Consider the following 18,407-nt stretch of genomic DNA (forward strand, 5'->3'; position numbering starts at 1 on the left):
GACGGATTCAGAACTCACAAAGTGGCACTTACCTCGGTGGTTATTTGCTTTCGATCAGGGTTGTCCAGTCTTCTCCAGAATGGGCCAGTGTGGTTGCAGGTTGTCATTCTAACCAAGCAGAAGCCACACTTTAGTCTATTGAAAGCCAAGATCAGCGGATCCAACAATTGGAATCAGGTGTGGCTCCTGCTAGATTGGAACGAAAAGCTGAAGATTGGACAACGCTGCTTGAGACCAATCAGCATATAGACATATTTGCTTATTAAATATAAAACATTGACTATATAGATGGCTGACTGCGGAAAATGTACACCTCTCATCACAGTTTGCATGCTAGCTTGTCGCTAACAAAAGACAGACACGGAGAGACGGCATTTTCTAATATTTTCGCCCCTGTTCACGGGTCAAACGTGCCCTGTTGGATAATGTTGTGTTTACAAACAGCAAAGAAGCACTAAGAATTCAAGTGGGAAGCAGAAAGAGTTGTGGGAGGCCTGCAGAGAAGCCTATGGCACATTCTGTTGACCCATTTACTTTCAGGTAGGTGTTTCCTTCCTTTTGTGCCAACTACCATAAAGTAGCTCCAGAAGCTCCTAGTTACAATCCGTGCATTGGCCAGGAATCAAACGCAGGTCAACTGCTTGGAAGGCAGCTATGCTCACCTCTATACCACCAATGCCACCCTAGGCAGTTCAACTCTGCTGAACAAAAGTTTAAGTATGTGCTCTTCTCATCAGCAGCCCATAGACAAGAGCCAAAGCGCAACTCTGTCATGGTTTCTGTAGTGTGGTGGTTATCACGTTTGCCTGACACTCATCACCGTAAGTTCAGGTCCTCCAGGAAAAGCTGGAAAGCTACACCTTGGACAGAGCAGATTTCCATCTTTTGTGCTTTTTTAGCAAAGCAGTTAACATTTGCTTACAAAATGAAAGGGAGTCTCTGGTTTTCAACAGAAAGTGGAAGCCTGGCTCTTTCGTTGCTCAATAAGACTCTGTGCGTGACTGGAAAATTTTCCCTAAAGTACTGGTCGCCAAGTTCACCTATCAGCAAGAGGTCTACGCCCGAAAAAGGCTGGGAGCGGTTTCCCTTCCATTGAGCTTTTGTAGCAAGGCAGATAACAGCTGCTTGCAAAATCACGGGCAGTCTCTGCTTTTCCACTGAATGTGGAAGCCTGGCTCTTTCCTTCATCAAGAAGACAAGAGTACTGATGCGCTTGACACGAGGTTGCGACTTGTAATTCCCCACCTCCAAGCGGGAAAACGCAAAGCAAACGCACCCTCAACTTGAAATCGCCATTCGTCAACAGTGGGAAGTCTTCTCATCTACCAGTTCCTTCCCTGTTCATCGAGTGACGTCGAGTCGGCATGACGGATTCAGAACTCACAAAGTGGCACTTACCTCGGTGGTTATTTGCTTTCGATCAGGGTTGTCCAGTCTTCTCCAGAATGGGCCAGTGTGGTTGCAGGTTGTCATTCTAACCAAGCAGAAGCCACACTTTAGTCTATTGAAAGCCAAGATCAGCGGATCCAACAATTGGAATCAGGTGTGGCTCCTGCTAGATTGGAACGAAAAGCTGAAGATTGGACAACGCTGCTTGAGACCAATCAGCATATAGACATATTTGCTTATTAAATATAAAACATTGACTATATAGATGGCTGACTGCAGAAAATGTACACCTCTCATCACAGTTTGCATGCTAGCTTGTCGCTAACAAAAGACAGTCACGGAGAGACGGCATTTTCTAACATTTTCGCCCCTGTTCACGGGTCAAACGTGCCCTGTTGGATAATGCTGTGTTTACAAACAGCAAAGAAGCACTAAGAATTCAAGTGGGAAGCAGAAAGAGTTGTGGGAGGCCTGCAGAGAAGCCTATGGCACATTCTGTTGACCCATTTACTTTCAGGTAGGTGTTTCCTTCCTTTTGTGCCAACTACCATAAAGTAGCTCCAGAAGCTCCTAGTTACAATCCGTGCATTGGCCAGGAATCAAACGCAGGTCAACTGCTTGGAAGGCAGCTATGCTCACCTCTATACCACCAATGCCACCCTAGGCAGTTCAACTCTGCTGAACAAAAGTTTAAGTATGTGCTCTTCTCATCAGCAGCCCATAGACAAGAGCCAAAGCGCAACTCTGTCATGGTTTCTGTAGTGTGGTGGTTATCACGTTTGCCTGACACTCATCACCGTAAGTTCAGGTCCTCCAGGAAAAGCTGGAAAGCTACACCTTGGACAGAGCAGATTTCCATCTTTTGTGCTTTTTTAGCAAAGCAGTTAACATTTGCTTACAAAATGAAAGGGAGTCTCTGGTTTTCAACAGAAAGTGGAAGCCTGGCTCTTTCGTTGCTCAATAAGACTCTGTGCGTGACTGGAAAATTTTCCCTAAAGTACTGGTCGCCAAGTTCACCTATCAGCAAGAGGTCTACGCCCGAAAAAGGCTGGGAGCGGTTTCCCTTCCATTGAGCTTTTGTAGCAAGGCAGATAACAGCTGCTTGCAAAATCACGGGCAGTCTCTGCTTTTCCACTGAATGTGGAAGCCTGGCTCTTTCCTTCATCAAGAAGACAAGAGTACTGATGCGCTTGACACGAGGTTGCGACTTGTAATTCCCCACCTCCAAGCGGGAAAACGCAAAGCAAACGCACCCTCAACTTGAAATCGCCATTCGTCAACAGTGGGAAGTCTTCTCATCTACCAGTTCCTTCCCTGTTCATCGAGTGACGTCGAGTCGGCATGACGGATTCAGAACTCACAAAGTGGCACTTACCTCGGTGGTTATTTGCTTTCGATCAGGGTTGTCCAGTCTTCTCCAGAATGGGCCAGTGTGGTTGCAGGTTGTCATTCTAACCAAGCAGAAGCCACACTTTAGTCTATTGAAAGCCAAGATCAGCGGATCCAACAATTGGAATCAGGTGTGGCTCCTGCTAGATTGGAACGAAAAGCTGAAGATTGGACAACGCTGCTTGAGACCAATCAGCATATAGACATATTTGCTTATTAAATATAAAACATTGACTATATAGATGGCTGATTGCGGAAAATGTACACCTCTCATCACAGTTTGCATGCTAGCTTGTCGCTAACAAAAGACAGACACGGAGAGACGGCATTTTCTAACATTTTCGCCCCTGTTCACGGGTCAAACGTGCCCTGTTGGATAATGCTGTTTACAAACAGCAAAGAAGCACTAAGAATTCAAGTGGGAAGCAGAAAGAGTTGTGGGAGGCCTGCAGAGAAGCCTATGGCACATTCTGTTGACCCATTTACTTTCAGGTAGGTGATTCCTTCCTTTTGTGCCAACTACCATAAAGCAGCTCCAGAGGCTCCGAGTTAGAATCCGTGCATTGGCCGGGAATCGAACCCGGGTCAACTGCTTGGAAGGCAGCTATGCTCACCTCTATACCACCAATGCCATGCTAGGCAATTCAACTCTGCTGAACAAAAGTTTAAGTATGTGCTCTTCTCATCAGCAGCCCATAGACAAGAGCCAAAGCGCAACTCTGTCATGGTTTCTGTAGTGTGGTGGTTATCACGTTTGCCTAACACTCATCACCGTAAGATCAGGTCCTCCAGGAAAAGCTGGAAAGCTACACCTTGGACAGAGCAGATTTCCATCTTTTGTGCTTTTTTAGCAAAGCAGTTAACATTTGCTTACAAAATGAAAGGGAGTCTCTGGTTTTCCACAGAAAGTGGAAGCCTGGCTCTTTCGTTGCTCAATAAGACTCTGTGCGTGACTGGAAAATTTTCCCTAAAGTACTGGTCGCCAAGTTCACCTATCAGCAAGAGGTCTACGCCCGAAAAAGGCTGGGAGCGGTTTCCCTTCCATTGAGCTTTTGTAGCAAGGCAGATAACAGCTGCTTGCAAAATCACGGGCAGTCTCTGCTTTTCCACTGAATGTGGAAGCCTGGCTCTTTCCTTCATCAAGAAGACAAGAGTACTGATGCGCTTGACACGAGGTTGCGACATGTAATTCCCCACCTCCAAGCGGGAAAACGCAAAGCAAACGCACCCTCAACTTGAAATCGCCATTCGTCAACAGTGGGAAGTCTTCTCATCTACCAGTTCCTTCCCTGTTCATCGAGTGACGTCGAGTCGGCATGACGGATTCAGAACTCACAAAGTGGCACTTACCTCGGTGGTTATTTGCTTTCGATCAGGGTTGTCCAGTCTTCTCCAGAATGGGCCAGTGTGGTTGCAGGTTGTCATTCTAACCAAGCAGAAGCCACACTTTAGTCTATTGAAAGCCAAGATCAGCGGATCCAACAATTGGAATCAGGTGTGGCTCCTGCTAGATTGGAACGAAAAGCTGAAGATTGGACAACGCTGCTTGAGACCAATCAGCATATAGACATATTTGCTTATTAAATATAAAACATTGACTATATAGATGGCTGATTGCGGAAAATGTACACCTCTCATCACAGTTTGCATGCTAGCTTGTCGCTAACAAAAGACAGACACGGAGAGACGGCATTTTCTAACATTTTCGCCCCTGTTCACGGGTCAAACGTGCCCTGTTGGATAATGCTGTGTTTACAAACAGCAAAGAAGCACTAAGAATTCAAGTGGGAAGCAGAAAGAGTTGTGGGAGGCCTGCAGAGAAGCCTATGGCACATTCTGTTGACCCATTTACTTTCAGGTAGGTGTTTCCTTCCTTTTGTGCCAACTACCATAAAGTAGCTCCAGAAGCTGATAGTTACAATCCGTGCATTGGCCAGGAATCAAACGCAGGTCAACTACTTGGAAGGCAGCTATGCTCACCTCTAAACCACCAATGCCACGCTAGGCAATTCAACTCTGCTGAACAAAAGTTTAAGTATGTGCTCTTCTCATCAGCAGACCATAGGCAAGAGCCGAAGCGCAGCTCTGTCATGGTTTCTGTAGTGTGGTGGTTATCACGTTTGCCTAACACTCATCACCGTAAGAACAGGTCCTCCAGGAACAGCCGGAAAGCGACACCTTGGACAGAGCAGATTTCCTTCTTTTGTGCTTTTGTAGCAAAGCAGTTAACATTTGCTTACAAAATGAAAGGGAGTCTCTGGTTTTCCACAGAAAGTGGAAGCCTGGCTCTTTCGTTGCTCAATAAGACTCTGTGCGTGACTGGAAAATTTTCCCTAAAGTACTGGTCGCCAAGTTCACCTATCAGCAAGAGGTCTACGCCCGAAAAAGGCTGGGAGCGGTTTCCCTTCCATTGAGCTTTTGTAGCAAGGCAGATAACAGCTGCTTGCAAAATCACGGGCAGTCTCTGCTTTTCCACTGAATGTGGAAGCCTGGCTCTTTCCTTCATCAAGAAGACAAGAGTACTGATGCGCTTGACACGAGGTTGCGACATGTAATTCCCCACCTCCAAGCGGGAAAACGCAAAGCAAACGCACCCTCAACTTGAAATCGCCATTCGTCAACAGTGGGAAGTCTTCTCATCTACCAGTTCCTTCCCTGTTCATCGAGTGACGTCGAGTCGGCATGACGGATTCAGAACTCACAAAGTGGCACTTACCTCGGTGGTTATTTGCTTTCGATCAGGGTTGTCCAGTCTTCTCCAGAATGGGCCAGTGTGGTTGCAGGTTGTCATTCTAACCAAGCAGAAGCCACACTTTAGTCTATTGAAAGCCAAGATCAGCGGATCCAACAATTGGAATCAGGTGTGGCTCCTGCTAGATTGGAACGAAAAGCTGAAGATTGGACAACGCTGCTTGAGACCAATCAGCATATAGACATATTTGCTTATTAAATATAAAACATTGACTATATAGATGGCTGATTGCGGAAAATGTACACCTCTCATCACAGTTTGCATGCTAGCTTGTCGCTAACAAAAGACAGACACGGAGAGACGGCATTTTCTAACATTTTCGCCCCTGTTCACGGGTCAAACGTGCCCTGTTGGATAATGCTGTTTACAAACAGCAAAGAAGCACTAAGAATTCAAGTGGGAAGCAGAAAGAGTTGTGGGAGGCCTGCAGAGAAGCCTATGGCACATTCTGTTGACCCATTTACTTTCAGGTAGGTGATTCCTTCCTTTTGTGCCAACTACCATAAAGCAGCTCCAGAGGCTCCGAGTTAGAATCCGTGCATTGGCCGGGAATCGAACCCGGGTCAACTGCTTGGAAGGCAGCTATGCTCACCTCTATACCACCAATGCCATGCTAGGCAATTCAACTCTGCTGAACAAAAGTTTAAGTATGTGCTCTTCTCATCAGCAGCCCATAGACAAGAGCCAAAGCGCAACTCTGTCATGGTTTCTGTAGTGTGGTGGTTATCACGTTTGCCTAACACTCATCACCGTAAGATCAGGTCCTCCAGGAAAAGATGGAAAGCTACACCTTGGACAGAGCAGATTTCCATCTTTTGTGCTTTTTTAGCAAAGCAGTTAACATTTGCTTACAAAATGAAAGGGAGTCTCTGGTTTTCCACAGAAAGTGGAAGCCTGGCTCTTTCGTTGCTCAATAAGACTCTGTGCGTGACTGGAAAATTTTCCCTAAAGTACTGGTCGCCAAGTTCACCTATCAGCAAGAGGTCTACGCCCGAAAAAGGCTGGGAGCGGTTTCCCTTCCATTGAGCTTTTGTAGCAAGGCAGATAACAGCTGCTTGCAAAATCACGGGCAGTCTCTGCTTTTCCACTGAATGTGGAAGCCTGGCTCTTTCCTTCATCAAGAAGACAAGAGTACTGATGCGCTTGACACGAGGTTGCGACTTGTAATTCCCCACCTCCAAGCGGGAAAACGCAAAGCAAACGCACCCTCAACTTGAAATCGCCATTCGTCAACAGTGGGAAGTCTTCTCATCTACCAGTTCCTTCCCTGTTCATCGAGTGACGTCGAGTCGGCATGACGGATTCAGAACTCACAAAGTGGCACTTACCTCGGTGGTTATTTGCTTTCGATCAGGGTTGTCCAGTCTTCTCCAGAATGGGCCAGTGTGGTTGCAGGTTGTCATTCTAACCAAGCAGAAGCCACACTTTAGTCTATTGAAAGCCAAGATCAGCGGATCCAACAATTGGAATCAGGTGTGGCTCCTGCTAGATTGGAACGAAAAGCTGAAGATTGGACAACGCTGCTTGAGACCAATCAGCATATAGACATATTTGCTTATTAAATATAAAACATTGACTATATAGATGGCTGACTGCGGAAAATGTACACCTCTCATCACAGTTTGCATGCTAGCTTGTCGCTAACAAAAGACAGACACGGAGAGACGGCATTTTCTAACATTTTCGCCCCTGTTCACGGGTCAAACGTGCCCTGTTGGATAATGCTGTGTTTACAAACAGCAAAGAAGCACTAAGAATTCAAGTGGGAAGCAGAAAGAGTTGTGGGAGGCCTGCAGAGAAGCCTATGGCACATTCTGTTGACCCATTTACTTTCAGGTAGGTGTTTCCTTCCTTTTGTGCCAACTACCATAAAGTAGCTCCAGAAGCTGATAGTTACAATCCGTGCATTGGCCAGGAATCAAACGCAGGTCAACTACTTGGAAGGCAGCTATGCTCACCTCTAAACCACCAATGCCACGCTAGGCAATTCAACTCTGCTGAACAAAAGTTTAAGTATGTGCTCTTCTCATCAGCAGACCATAGGCAAGAGCCGAAGCGCAGCTCTGTCATGGTTTCTGTAGTGTGGTGGTTATCACGTTTGCCTAACACTCATCACCGTAAGAACAGGTCCTCCAGGAACAGCCGGAAAGCGACACCTTGGACAGAGCAGATTTCCTTCTTTTGTGCTTTTGTAGCAAAGCAGTTAACATTTGCTTACAAAATGAAAGGGAGTCTCTGGTTTTCCACAGAAAGTGGAAGCCTGGCTCTTTCGTTGCTCAATAAGACTCTGTGCGTGACTGGAAAATTTTCCCTAAAGTACTGGTCGCCAAGTTCACCTATCAGCAAGAGGTCTACGCCCGAAAAAGGCTGGGAGCGGTTTCCCTTCCATTGAGCTTTTGTAGCAAGGCAGATAACAGCTGCTTGCAAAATCACGGGCAGTCTCTGCTTTTCCACTGAATGTGGAAGCCTGGCTCTTTCCTTCATCAAGAAGACAAGAGTACTGATGCGCTTGACACGAGGTTGCGACATGTAATTCCCCACCTCCAAGCGGGAAAACGCAAAGCAAACGCACCCTCAACTTGAAATCGCCATTCGTCAACAGTGGGAAGTCTTCTCATCTACCAGTTCCTTCCCTGTTCATCGAGTGACGTCGAGTCGGCATGACGGATTCAGAACTCACAAAGTGGCACTTACCTCGGTGGTTATTTGCTTTCGATCAGGGTTGTCCAGTCTTCTCCAGAATGGGCCAGTGTGGTTGCAGGTTGTCATTCTAACCAAGCAGAAGCCACACTTTAGTCTATTGAAAGCCAAGATCAGCGGATCCAACAATTGGAATCAGGTGTGGCTCCTGCTAGATTGGAACGAAAAGCTGAAGATTGGACAACGCTGCTTGAGACCAATCAGCATATAGACATATTTGCTTATTAAATATAAAACATTGACTATATAGATGGCTGATTGCGGAAAATGTACACCTCTCATCACAGTTTGCATGCTAGCTTGTCGCTAACAAAAGACAGACACGGAGAGACGGCATTTTCTAACATTTTCGCCCCTGTTCACGGGTCAAACGTGCCCTGTTGGATAATGCTGTTTACAAACAGCAAAGAAGCACTAAGAATTCAAGTGGGAAGCAGAAAGAGTTGTGGGAGGCCTGCAGAGAAGCCTATGGCACATTCTGTTGACCCATTTACTTTCAGGTAGGTGATTCCTTCCTTTTGTGCCAACTACCATAAAGCAGCTCCAGAGGCTCCGAGTTAGAATCCGTGCATTGGCCGGGAATCGAACCCGGGTCAACTGCTTGGAAGGCAGCTATGCTCACCTCTATACCACCAATGCCATGCTAGGCAATTCAACTCTGCTGAACAAAAGTTTAAGTATGTGCTCTTCTCATCAGCAGCCCATAGACAAGAGCCAAAGCGCAACTCTGTCATGGTTTCTGTAGTGTGGTGGTTATCACGTTTGCCTAACACTCATCACCGTAAGATCAGGTCCTCCAGGAAAAGATGGAAAGCTACACCTTGGACAGAGCAGATTTCCATCTTTTGTGCTTTTTTAGCAAAGCAGTTAACATTTGCTTACAAAATGAAAGGGAGTCTCTGGTTTTCCACAGAAAGTGGAAGCCTGGCTCTTTCGTTGCTCAATAAGACTCTGTGCGTGACTGGAAAATTTTCCCTAAAGTACTGGTCGCCAAGTTCACCTATCAGCAAGAGGTCTACGCCCGAAAAAGGCTGGGAGCGGTTTCCCTTCCATTGAGCTTTTGTAGCAAGGCAGATAACAGCTGCTTGCAAAATCACGGGCAGTCTCTGCTTTTCCACTGAATGTGGAAGCCTGGCTCTTTCCTTCATCAAGAAGACAAGAGTACTGATGCGCTTGACACGAGGTTGCGACTTGTAATTCCCCACCTCCAAGCGGGAAAACGCAAAGCAAACGCACCCTCAACTTGAAATCGCCATTCGTCAACAGTGGGAAGTCTTCTCATCTACCAGTTCCTTCCCTGTTCATCGAGTGACGTCGAGTCGGCATGACGGATTCAGAACTCACAAAGTGGCACTTACCTCGGTGGTTATTTGCTTTCGATCAGGGTTGTCCAGTCTTCTCCAGAATGGGCCAGTGTGGTTGCAGGTTGTCATTCTAACCAAGCAGAAGCCACACTTTAGTCTATTGAAAGCCAAGATCAGCGGATCCAACAATTGGAATCAGGTGTGGCTCCTGCTAGATTGGAACGAAAAGCTGAAGATTGGACAACGCTGCTTGAGACCAATCAGCATATAGACATATTTGCTTATTAAATATAAAACATTGACTATATAGATGGCTGACTGCGGAAAATGTACACCTCTCATCACAGTTTGCATGCTAGCTTGTCGCTAACAAAAGACAGACACGGAGAGACGGCATTTTCTAACATTTTCGCCCCTGTTCACGGGTCAAACGTGCCCTGTTGGATAATGCTGTGTTTACAAACAGCAAAGAAGCACTAAGAATTCAAGTGGGAAGCAGAAAGAGTTGTGGGAGGCCTGCAGAGAAGCCTATGGCACATTCTGTTGACCCATTTACTTTCAGGTAGGTGTTTCCTTCCTTTTGTGCCAACTACCATAAAGTAGCTCCAGAAGCTGATAGTTACAATCCGTGCATTGGCCAGGAATCAAACGCAGGTCAACTACTTGGAAGGCAGCTATGCTCACCTCTAAACCACCAATGCCACGCTAGGCAATTCAACTCTGCTGAACAAAAGTTTAAGTATGTGCTCTTCTCATCAGCAGACCATAGGCAAGAGCCGAAGCGCAGCTCTGTCATGGTTTCTGTAGTGTGGTGGTTATCACGTTTGCCTAACACTCATCACCGTAAGAACAGGTCCTCCAGGAACAGCCGGAAAGCGACACCTTGGACAGAGCAGATTTCCTTCTTTTGTGCTTTTGTAGCAAAGCAGTTAACATTTGCTTACAAAATGAAAGGGAGTCTCTGGTTTTCCACAGAAAGTGGAAGCCTGGCTCTTTCGTTGCTCAATAAGACTCTGTGCGTGACTGGAAAATTTTCCCTAAAGTACTGGTCGCCAAGTTCACCTATCAGCAAGAGGTCTACGCCCGAAAAAGGCTGGGAGCGGTTTCCCTTCCATTGCGCTTTTGTAGCAAGGCAGATAACAGCTGCTTGCAAAATCACGGGCAGTCTCTGCTTTTCCACTGAATGTGGAAGCCTGGCTCTTTCCTTCATCAAGAAGACAAGAGTACTGATGCGCTTGACACGAGGTTGCGACATGTAATTCCCCACCTCCAAGCGGGAAAACGCAAAGCAAACGCACCCTCAACTTGAAATCGCCATTCGTCAACAGTGGGAAGTCTTCTCATCTACCAGTTCCTTCCCTGTTCATCGAGTGACGTCGAGTCGGCATGACGGATTCAGAACTCACAAAGTGGCACTTACCTCGGTGGTTATTTGCTTTCGATCAGGGTTGTCCAGTCTTCTCCAGAATGGGCCAGTGTGGTTGCAGGTTGTCATTCTAACCAAGCAGAAGCCACACTTTAGTCTATTGAAAGCCAAGATCAGCGGATCCAACAATTGGAATCAGGTGTGGCTCCTGCTAGATTGGAACGAAAAGCTGAAGATTGGACAACGCTGCTTGAGACCAATCAGCATATAGACATATTTGCTTATTAAATATAAAACATTGACTATATAGATGGCTGATTGCGGAAAATGTACACCTCTCATCACAGTTTGCATGCTAGCTTGTCGCTAACAAAAGACAGACACGGAGAGACGGCATTTTCTAACATTTTCGCCCCTGTTCACGGGTCAAACGTGCCCTGTTGGATAATGCTGTTTACAAACAGCAAAGAAGCACTAAGAATTCAAGTGGGAAGCAGAAAGAGTTGTGGGAGGCCTGCAGAGAAGCCTATGGCACATTCTGTTGACCCATTTACTTTCAGGTAGGTGATTCCTTCCTTTTGTGCCAACTACCATAAAGCAGCTCCAGAGGCTCCGAGTTAGAATCCGTGCATTGGCCGGGAATCGAACCCGGGTCAACTACTTGGAAGGCAGCTATGCTCACCTCTATACCACCAATGCCATGCTAGGCAATTCAACTCTGCTGAACAAAAGTTTAAGTATGTGCTCTTCTCATCAGCAGCCCATAGACAAGAGCCAAAGCGCAACTCTGTCATGGTTTCTGTAGTGTGGTGGTTATCACGTTTGCCTAACACTCATCACCGTAAGATCAGGTCCTCCAGGAAAAGCTGGAAAGCTACACCTTGGACAGAGCAGATTTCCATCTTTTGTGCTTTTTTAGCAAAGCAGTTAACATTTGCTTACAAAATGAAAGGGAGTCTCTGGTTTTCCACAGAAAGTGGAAGCCTGGCTCTTTCGTTGCTCAATAAGACTCTGTGCGTGACTGGAAAATTTTCCCTAAAGTACTGGTCGCCAAGTTCACCTATCAGCAAGAGGTCTACGCCCGAAAAAGGCTGGGAGCGGTTTCCCTTCCATTGAGCTTTTGTAGCAAGGCAGATAACAGCTGCTTGCAAAATCACGGGCAGTCTCTGCTTTTCCACTGAATGTGGAAGCCTGGCTCTTTCCTTCATCAAGAAGACAAGAGTACTGATGCGCTTGACACGAGGTTGCGACTTGTAATTCCCCACCTCCAAGCGGGAAAACGCAAAGCAAACGCACCCTCAACTTGAAATCGCCATTCGTCAACAGTGGGAAGTCTTCTCATCTACCAGTTCCTTCCCTGTTCATCGAGTGACGTCGAGTCGGCATGACGGATTCAGAACTCACAAAGTGGCACTTACCTCGGTGGTTATTTGCTTTCGATCAGGGTTGTCCAGTCTTCTCCAGAATGGGCCAGTGTGGTTGCAGGTTGTCATTCTAACCAAGCAGAAGCCACACTTTAGTCTATTGAAAGCCAAGATCAGCGGATCCAACAATTGGAATCAGGTGTGGCTCCTGCTAGATTGGAACGAAAAGCTGAAGATTGGACAACGCTGCTTGAGACCAATCAGCATATAGACATATTTGCTTATTAAATATAAAACATTGACTATATAGATGGCTGATTGCGGAAAATGTACACCTCTCATCACAGTTTGCATGCTAGCTTGTCGCTAACAAAAGACAGACACGGAGAGACGGCATTTTCTAACATTTTCGCCCCTGTTCACGGGTCAAACGTGCCCTGTTGGATAATGCTGTTTACAAACAGCAAAGAAGCACTAAGAATTCAAGTGGGAAGCAGAAAGAGTTGTGGGAGGCCTGCAGAGAAGCCTATGGCACATTCTGTTGACCCATTTACTTTCAGGTAGGTGTTTCCTTCCTTTTGTGCCAACTACCATAAAGTAGCTCCAGAAGCTGATAGTTACAATCCGTGCATTGGCCAGGAATCAAACGCAGGTCAACTACTTGGAAGGCAGCTATGCTCACCTCTAAACCACCAATGCCACGCTAGGCAATTCAACTCTGCTGAACAAAAGTTTAAGTATGTGCTCTTCTCATCAGCAGACCATAGGAGCCACAAGAGCCGAAGCGCAGCTCTGTCATGGTTTCTGTAGTGTGGTGGTTATCACGTTTGCCTAACACTCATCACCGTAAGAACAGGTCCTCCAGGAACAGCCGGAAAGCGACACCTTGGACAGAGCAGATTTCCTTCTTTTGTGCTTTTGTAGCAAAGCAGTTAACATTTGCTTACAAAATGAAAGGGAGTCTCTGGTTTTCCACAGAAAGTGGAAGCCTGGCTCTTTCGTTGCTCAATAAGACTCTGTGCGTGACTGGAAAATTTTCCCTAAAGTACTGGTCGCCAAGTTCACCTATCAGCAAGAGGTCTACGCCCGAAAAAGGCTGGGAGCGGTTTCCCTTCCATTGAGCTTTTGTAGCAAGGCAGATAACAGCTGCTTGCAAAATCACGGGCAGTCTCTGCTTTTCCACTGAATGTGGAAGCCTGGCTCTTTCCTTCATCAAGAAGACAAGAGTACTGATGCGCTTGACACGAGGTTGCGACTTGTAATTCCCCACCTCCAAGCGGGAAAACGCAAAGCAAACGCACCCTCAACTTGAAATCGCCATTCGTCAACAGTGGGAAGTCTTCTCATCTACCAGTTCCTTCCCTGTTCATCGAGTGACGTCGAGTCGGCATGACGGATTCAGAACTCACAAAGTGGCACTTACCTCGGTGGTTATTTGCTTTCGATCAGGGTTGTCCAGTCTTCTCCAGAATGGGCCAGTGTGGTTGCAGGTTGTCATTCTAACCAAGCAGAAGCCACACTTTAGTCTATTGAAAGCCAAGATCAGCGGATCCAACAATTGGAATCAGGTGTGGCTCCTGCTAGATTGGAACGAAAAGCTGAAGATTGGACAACGCTGCTTGAGACCAATCAGCATATAGACATATTTGCTTATTAAATATAAAACATTGACTATATAGATGGCTGACTGCGGAAAATGTACACCTCTCATCACAGTTTGCATGCTAGCTTGTCGCTAACAAAAGACAGTCACGGAGAGACGGCATTTTCTAACATTTTCGCCCCTGTTCACGGGTCAAACGTGCCCTGTTGGATAATGCTGTGTTTACAAACAGCAAAGAAGCACTAAGAATTCAAGTGGGAAGCAGAAAGAGTTGTGGGAGGCCTGCAGAGAAGCCTATGGCACATTCTGTTGACCCATTTACTTTCAGGTAGGTGTTTCCTTCCTTTTGTGCCAACTACCATAAAGTAGCTCCAGAAGCTCCTAGTTACAATCCGTGCATTGGCCAGGAATCAAACGCAGGTCAACTGCTTGGAAGGCAGCTATGCTCACCTCTATACCACCAATGCCACCCTAGGCAGTTCAACTCTGCTGAACAAAAGTTTAAGTATGTGCTCTTCTCATCAGCAGCCCATAGACAAGAGCCAAAGCGCAACTCTGTCATGGTTTCTGTAGTGTGGTGGTTATCACGTTTGCCTGACACTCATCACCGTAAGATCAGGTCCTCCAGGAAAAGCTGGAAAGCTACACCTTGGACAGAGCAGATTTCCATCTTTTGTGCTTTTTTAGCAAAGCAGTTAACATTTGCTTACAAAATGAAAGGGAGTCTCTGGTTTTCAACAGAAAGTGGAAGCCTGGCTCTTCGTTGCTCAATAAGACTCTGTGCGTGACTGGAAAATTTTCCCTAAAGTACTGGTCGCCAAGTTCACCTATCAGCAAGAGGTCTACGCCCGAAAAAGGCTGGGAGCGGTTTCCCTTCCATTGAGCTTTTGTAGCAAGGCAGATAACAGCTGCTTGCAAAATCACGGGCAGTCTCTGCTTTTCCACTGAATGTGGAAGCCTGGCTCTTTCCTTCATCAAGAAGACAAGAGTACTGATGCGCTTGACACGAGGTTGCGACTTGTAATTCCCCACCTCCAAGCGGGAAAACGCAAAGCAAACGCACCCTCAACTTGAAATCGCCATTCGTCAACAGTGGGAAGTCTTCTCATCTACCAGTTCCTTCCCTGTTCATCGAGTGACGTCGAGTCGGCATGACGGATTCAGAACTCACAAAGTGGCACTTACCTCGGTGGTTATTTGCTTTCGATCAGGGTTGTCCAGTCTTCTCCAGAATGGGCCAGTGTGGTTGCAGGTTGTCATTCTAACCAAGCAGAAGCCACACTTTAGTCTATTGAAAGCCAAGATCAGCGGATCCAACAATTGGAATCAGGTGTGGCTCCTGCTAGATTGGAACGAAAAGCTGAAGATTGGACAACGCTGCTTGAGACCAATCAGCATATAGACATATTTGCTTATTAAATATAAAACATTGACTATATAGATGGCTGACTGCGGAAAATGTACACCTCTCATCACAGTTTGCATGCTAGCTTGTCGCTAACAAAAGACAGTCACGGAGAGACGGCATTTTCTAACATTTTCGCCCCTGTTCACGGGTCAAACGTGCCCTGTTGGATAATGCTGTGTTTACAAACAGCAAAGAAGCACTAAGAATTCAAGTGGGAAGCAGAAAGAGTTGTGGGAGGCCTGCAGAGAAGCCTATGGCACATTCTGTTGACCCATTTACTTTCAGGTAGGTGTTTCCTTCCTTTTGTGCCAACTACCATAAAGTAGCTCCAGAAGCTCCTAGTTACAATCCGTGCATTGGCCAGGAATCAAACGCAGGTCAACTGCTTGGAAGGCAGCTATGCTCACCTCTATACCACCAATGCCACGCTAGGCAATTCAACTCTGCTGAACAAAAGTTTAAGTATGTGCTCTTCTCATCAGCAGACCATAGGCAAGAGCCGAAGCGCAGCTCTGTCATGGTTTCTGTAGTGTGGTGGTTATCACGTTTGCCTAACACTCATCACCGTAAGATCAGGGTCCTCCAGGAACAGCCGGAAAGCGACACCTTGGACAGAGCAGATTTCCTTCTTTTGCGCTTTTGTAGCAAAGCAGTTAACATTTGCTTACAAAAAGAAAGGGAGTCTCTGGTTTTCCACAGAAAGTGGAAGCCTGGCTCTTTCGTTGCTCAATAAGACTCTGTGCGTGACTGGAAAATTTTCCCTAAAGTACTGGTCGCCAAGTTCACCTATCAGCAAGAGGTCTACGCCCGAAAAAGGCTGGGAGCGGTTTCCCTTCCATTGAGCTTTTGTAGCAAGGCAGATAACAGCTGCTTGCAAAATCACGGGCAGTCTCTGCTTTTCCACTGAATGTGGAAAGCCTGGCTCTTTCCTTCATCAAGAATACAAGAGTACTGATGCGCTTGACACGAGGTTGCGGACATGTAATTCCCCACCTCCAAGCGGGAAAACGCAAAGCAAACGCACCCTCAACTTGAAATCGCCATTCGTCAACAGTGGGAAGTCTTCTCATCTACCAGTTCCTTCCCTGTTCATCGAGTGACGTCGAGTCGGCATGACGGATTCAGAACTCACAAAGTGGCACTTACCTCGGTGGTTATTTGCTTTCGATCAGGGTTGTCCCAGTCTTCTCCAGAATGGGCCAGTGTGGTTGCAGGTTGTCATTCTAACCAAGCAGAAGCCACACTTTAGTCTATTGAAAGCCAGATCAGCGGATCCAACAATTGGAATCAGGTGTGGCTCCTGCTAGATTGGAACGAAAAGCTGAAGATTGGACAACGCTGCTTGAGACCAATCAGCATATAGACATATTTGCTTATTAAATATAAACATTGACTATATAGATGGCTGATTGCGGAAAATGTACACCTCTCATCACAGTTTGCATGCTAGCTTGTCGCTAACAAAAGACAGACACGGAGAGACGGCATTTTCTAACATTTTCGCCCCTGTTCACGGGTCAAACGTGCCCTGTTGGATAATGCTGTGTTTACAAACAGCAAAGAAGCACTAAGAAATTCAAGTGGGAAGCAGAAAGAGTTGTGGGAGGCCTGCAGAGAAGCCTATGGCACATTCTGTTGACCCATTTACTTTCAGGTAGGTGTTTCCTTCCTTTTGTGCCAACTACCATAAAGTAGCTCCAGAAGCTGATAGTTACAATCCGTGCATTGGCCAGGAATCAAACGCAGGTCAACTACTTGGAAGGCAGCTATGCTCACCTCTAAACCACCAATGCCACGCTAGGCAATTCAACTCTGCTGAACAAAAGTTTAAGTATGTGCTCTTCTCATCAGCAGCCCATAGACAAGAGCCAAAGCGCAACTCTGTCATGGTTTCTGTAGTGTGGTGGTTATCACGTTTGCCTGACACTCATCACCGTAAGATCAGGTCCTCCAGGAAAAGCTGGAAAGCTACACCTTGGACAGAGCAGATTTCCATCTTTTGTGCTTTTTAGCAAAGCAGTTAACATTTGCTTACAAAATGAAAGGGAGTCTCTGGTTTTCAACAGAAAGTGGAAGCCTGGCTCTTTCGTTGCTCAATAAGACTCTGTGCGTGACTGGAAAATTTTCCCTAAAGTACTGGTCGCCAAGTTCACCTATCAGCAAGAGGTCTACGCCCGAAAAAGGCTGGGAGCGGTTATCCCTTCCATTGAGCTTTTGTAGCAAGGCAGATAACAGCTGCTTGCAAAATCACGGGCAGTCTCTGCTTTTTCCACTGAATGTGGAAGCCTGGCTCTTTCCTTCATCAAGAAGACAAGAGTAATGATGCGCTTGACACGAGGTTGCGACTTGTAATTCCCCACCTCCAAGCGGGAAAACGCAAAGCAAACGCACCCCTCAACTTGAAATCGCCATTCCGTCAACAGTGGGAAGTCTTCTCCATCTACCAGTTCCTTCCTGTTCATCGAGTGACGTCGAGTCGGCATGACGGATTCAGAACTCACAAAGTGGCACTTACCTCGGTGGTTTATTTGCATTAGATCAGGGTTGTCCAGTCTTCTCCAGAATGGGCCAGTGTGGTTGCAGGTTGTCATTCTAACAACAAGCAGAAGTAATGAAGCCACACTTTAGTCTATTGAAAGCCAAGATCAATCGGATCCAACAATTGGAATCAGGTGTGGCTCCTGCTAGATTGGAAACGAAAAGCTGAAGATTGGACAACGCTGCTTAAGACCAATCAGCATATAGACATTTTGCTTATTAAATATAAAACATTGACTATATAGATGGCTGATTGCGGAAAATGTACACCCTCTCATCACAGTTTGCATGCTAGCTTGTCGCTAACAAAGACAGACACGGAGAGACGGCATTTTCTAACATTTTCGCCCCCTGTTCACGGGGTCAAACGTGCCCTGTTGGATAATGCTGTGTTTACAAACAGCAAAGAAGCACTAAGAATTCAAGTGGGAAGCAGAAAGAGTTGTGGGAGGCCTGCAGAGAAGCCTATGCACATTCTGTTGACCCATTTCTTTCAGGTAGGTGTTTCCTTCCTTTTGTGCCAACTACCATAAAGTAGCTCCAGAAGCTCCGAGTTACAATCCGTGCATTGGCCAGGAATCAAAGCCAGGTCAA

The 18,407-nt window shown here is 46.4% G+C and overlaps 4 non-coding genes across 4 annotated transcripts; all 4 read right to left on the minus strand.

Annotated features, from left to right (window-relative positions):
* Window positions 1-3,337: 3,337 nt before the first annotated feature.
* Window positions 3,338-3,409, minus strand: trnag-ucc (transfer RNA glycine (anticodon UCC)). Its single transcript has one exon. It is a non-coding gene; the product is annotated as a tRNA-Gly (tRNA).
* A 2,658-nt stretch (window positions 3,410-6,067) lies between these two features.
* On the minus strand, window positions 6,068-6,139 carry trnag-ucc (transfer RNA glycine (anticodon UCC)). Its single transcript has one exon. It is a non-coding gene; the product is annotated as a tRNA-Gly (tRNA).
* Window positions 6,140-8,797: 2,658 nt separating this feature from the next.
* Window positions 8,798-8,869, minus strand: trnag-ucc (transfer RNA glycine (anticodon UCC)). Its single transcript has one exon. It is a non-coding gene; the product is annotated as a tRNA-Gly (tRNA).
* Window positions 8,870-11,527: 2,658 nt separating this feature from the next.
* Window positions 11,528-11,599, minus strand: trnag-ucc (transfer RNA glycine (anticodon UCC)). Its single transcript has one exon. It is a non-coding gene; the product is annotated as a tRNA-Gly (tRNA).
* Between the last annotated feature and the right edge of the window lie 6,808 nt (window positions 11,600-18,407).

This window comes from Ictalurus punctatus, unplaced genomic scaffold, assembly GCF_001660625.3.
Source record: "Ictalurus punctatus breed USDA103 unplaced genomic scaffold, Coco_2.0 tig00163699, whole genome shotgun sequence".
NCBI classification, from domain to species: Eukaryota; Metazoa; Chordata; class Actinopteri; order Siluriformes; family Ictaluridae; genus Ictalurus; species Ictalurus punctatus.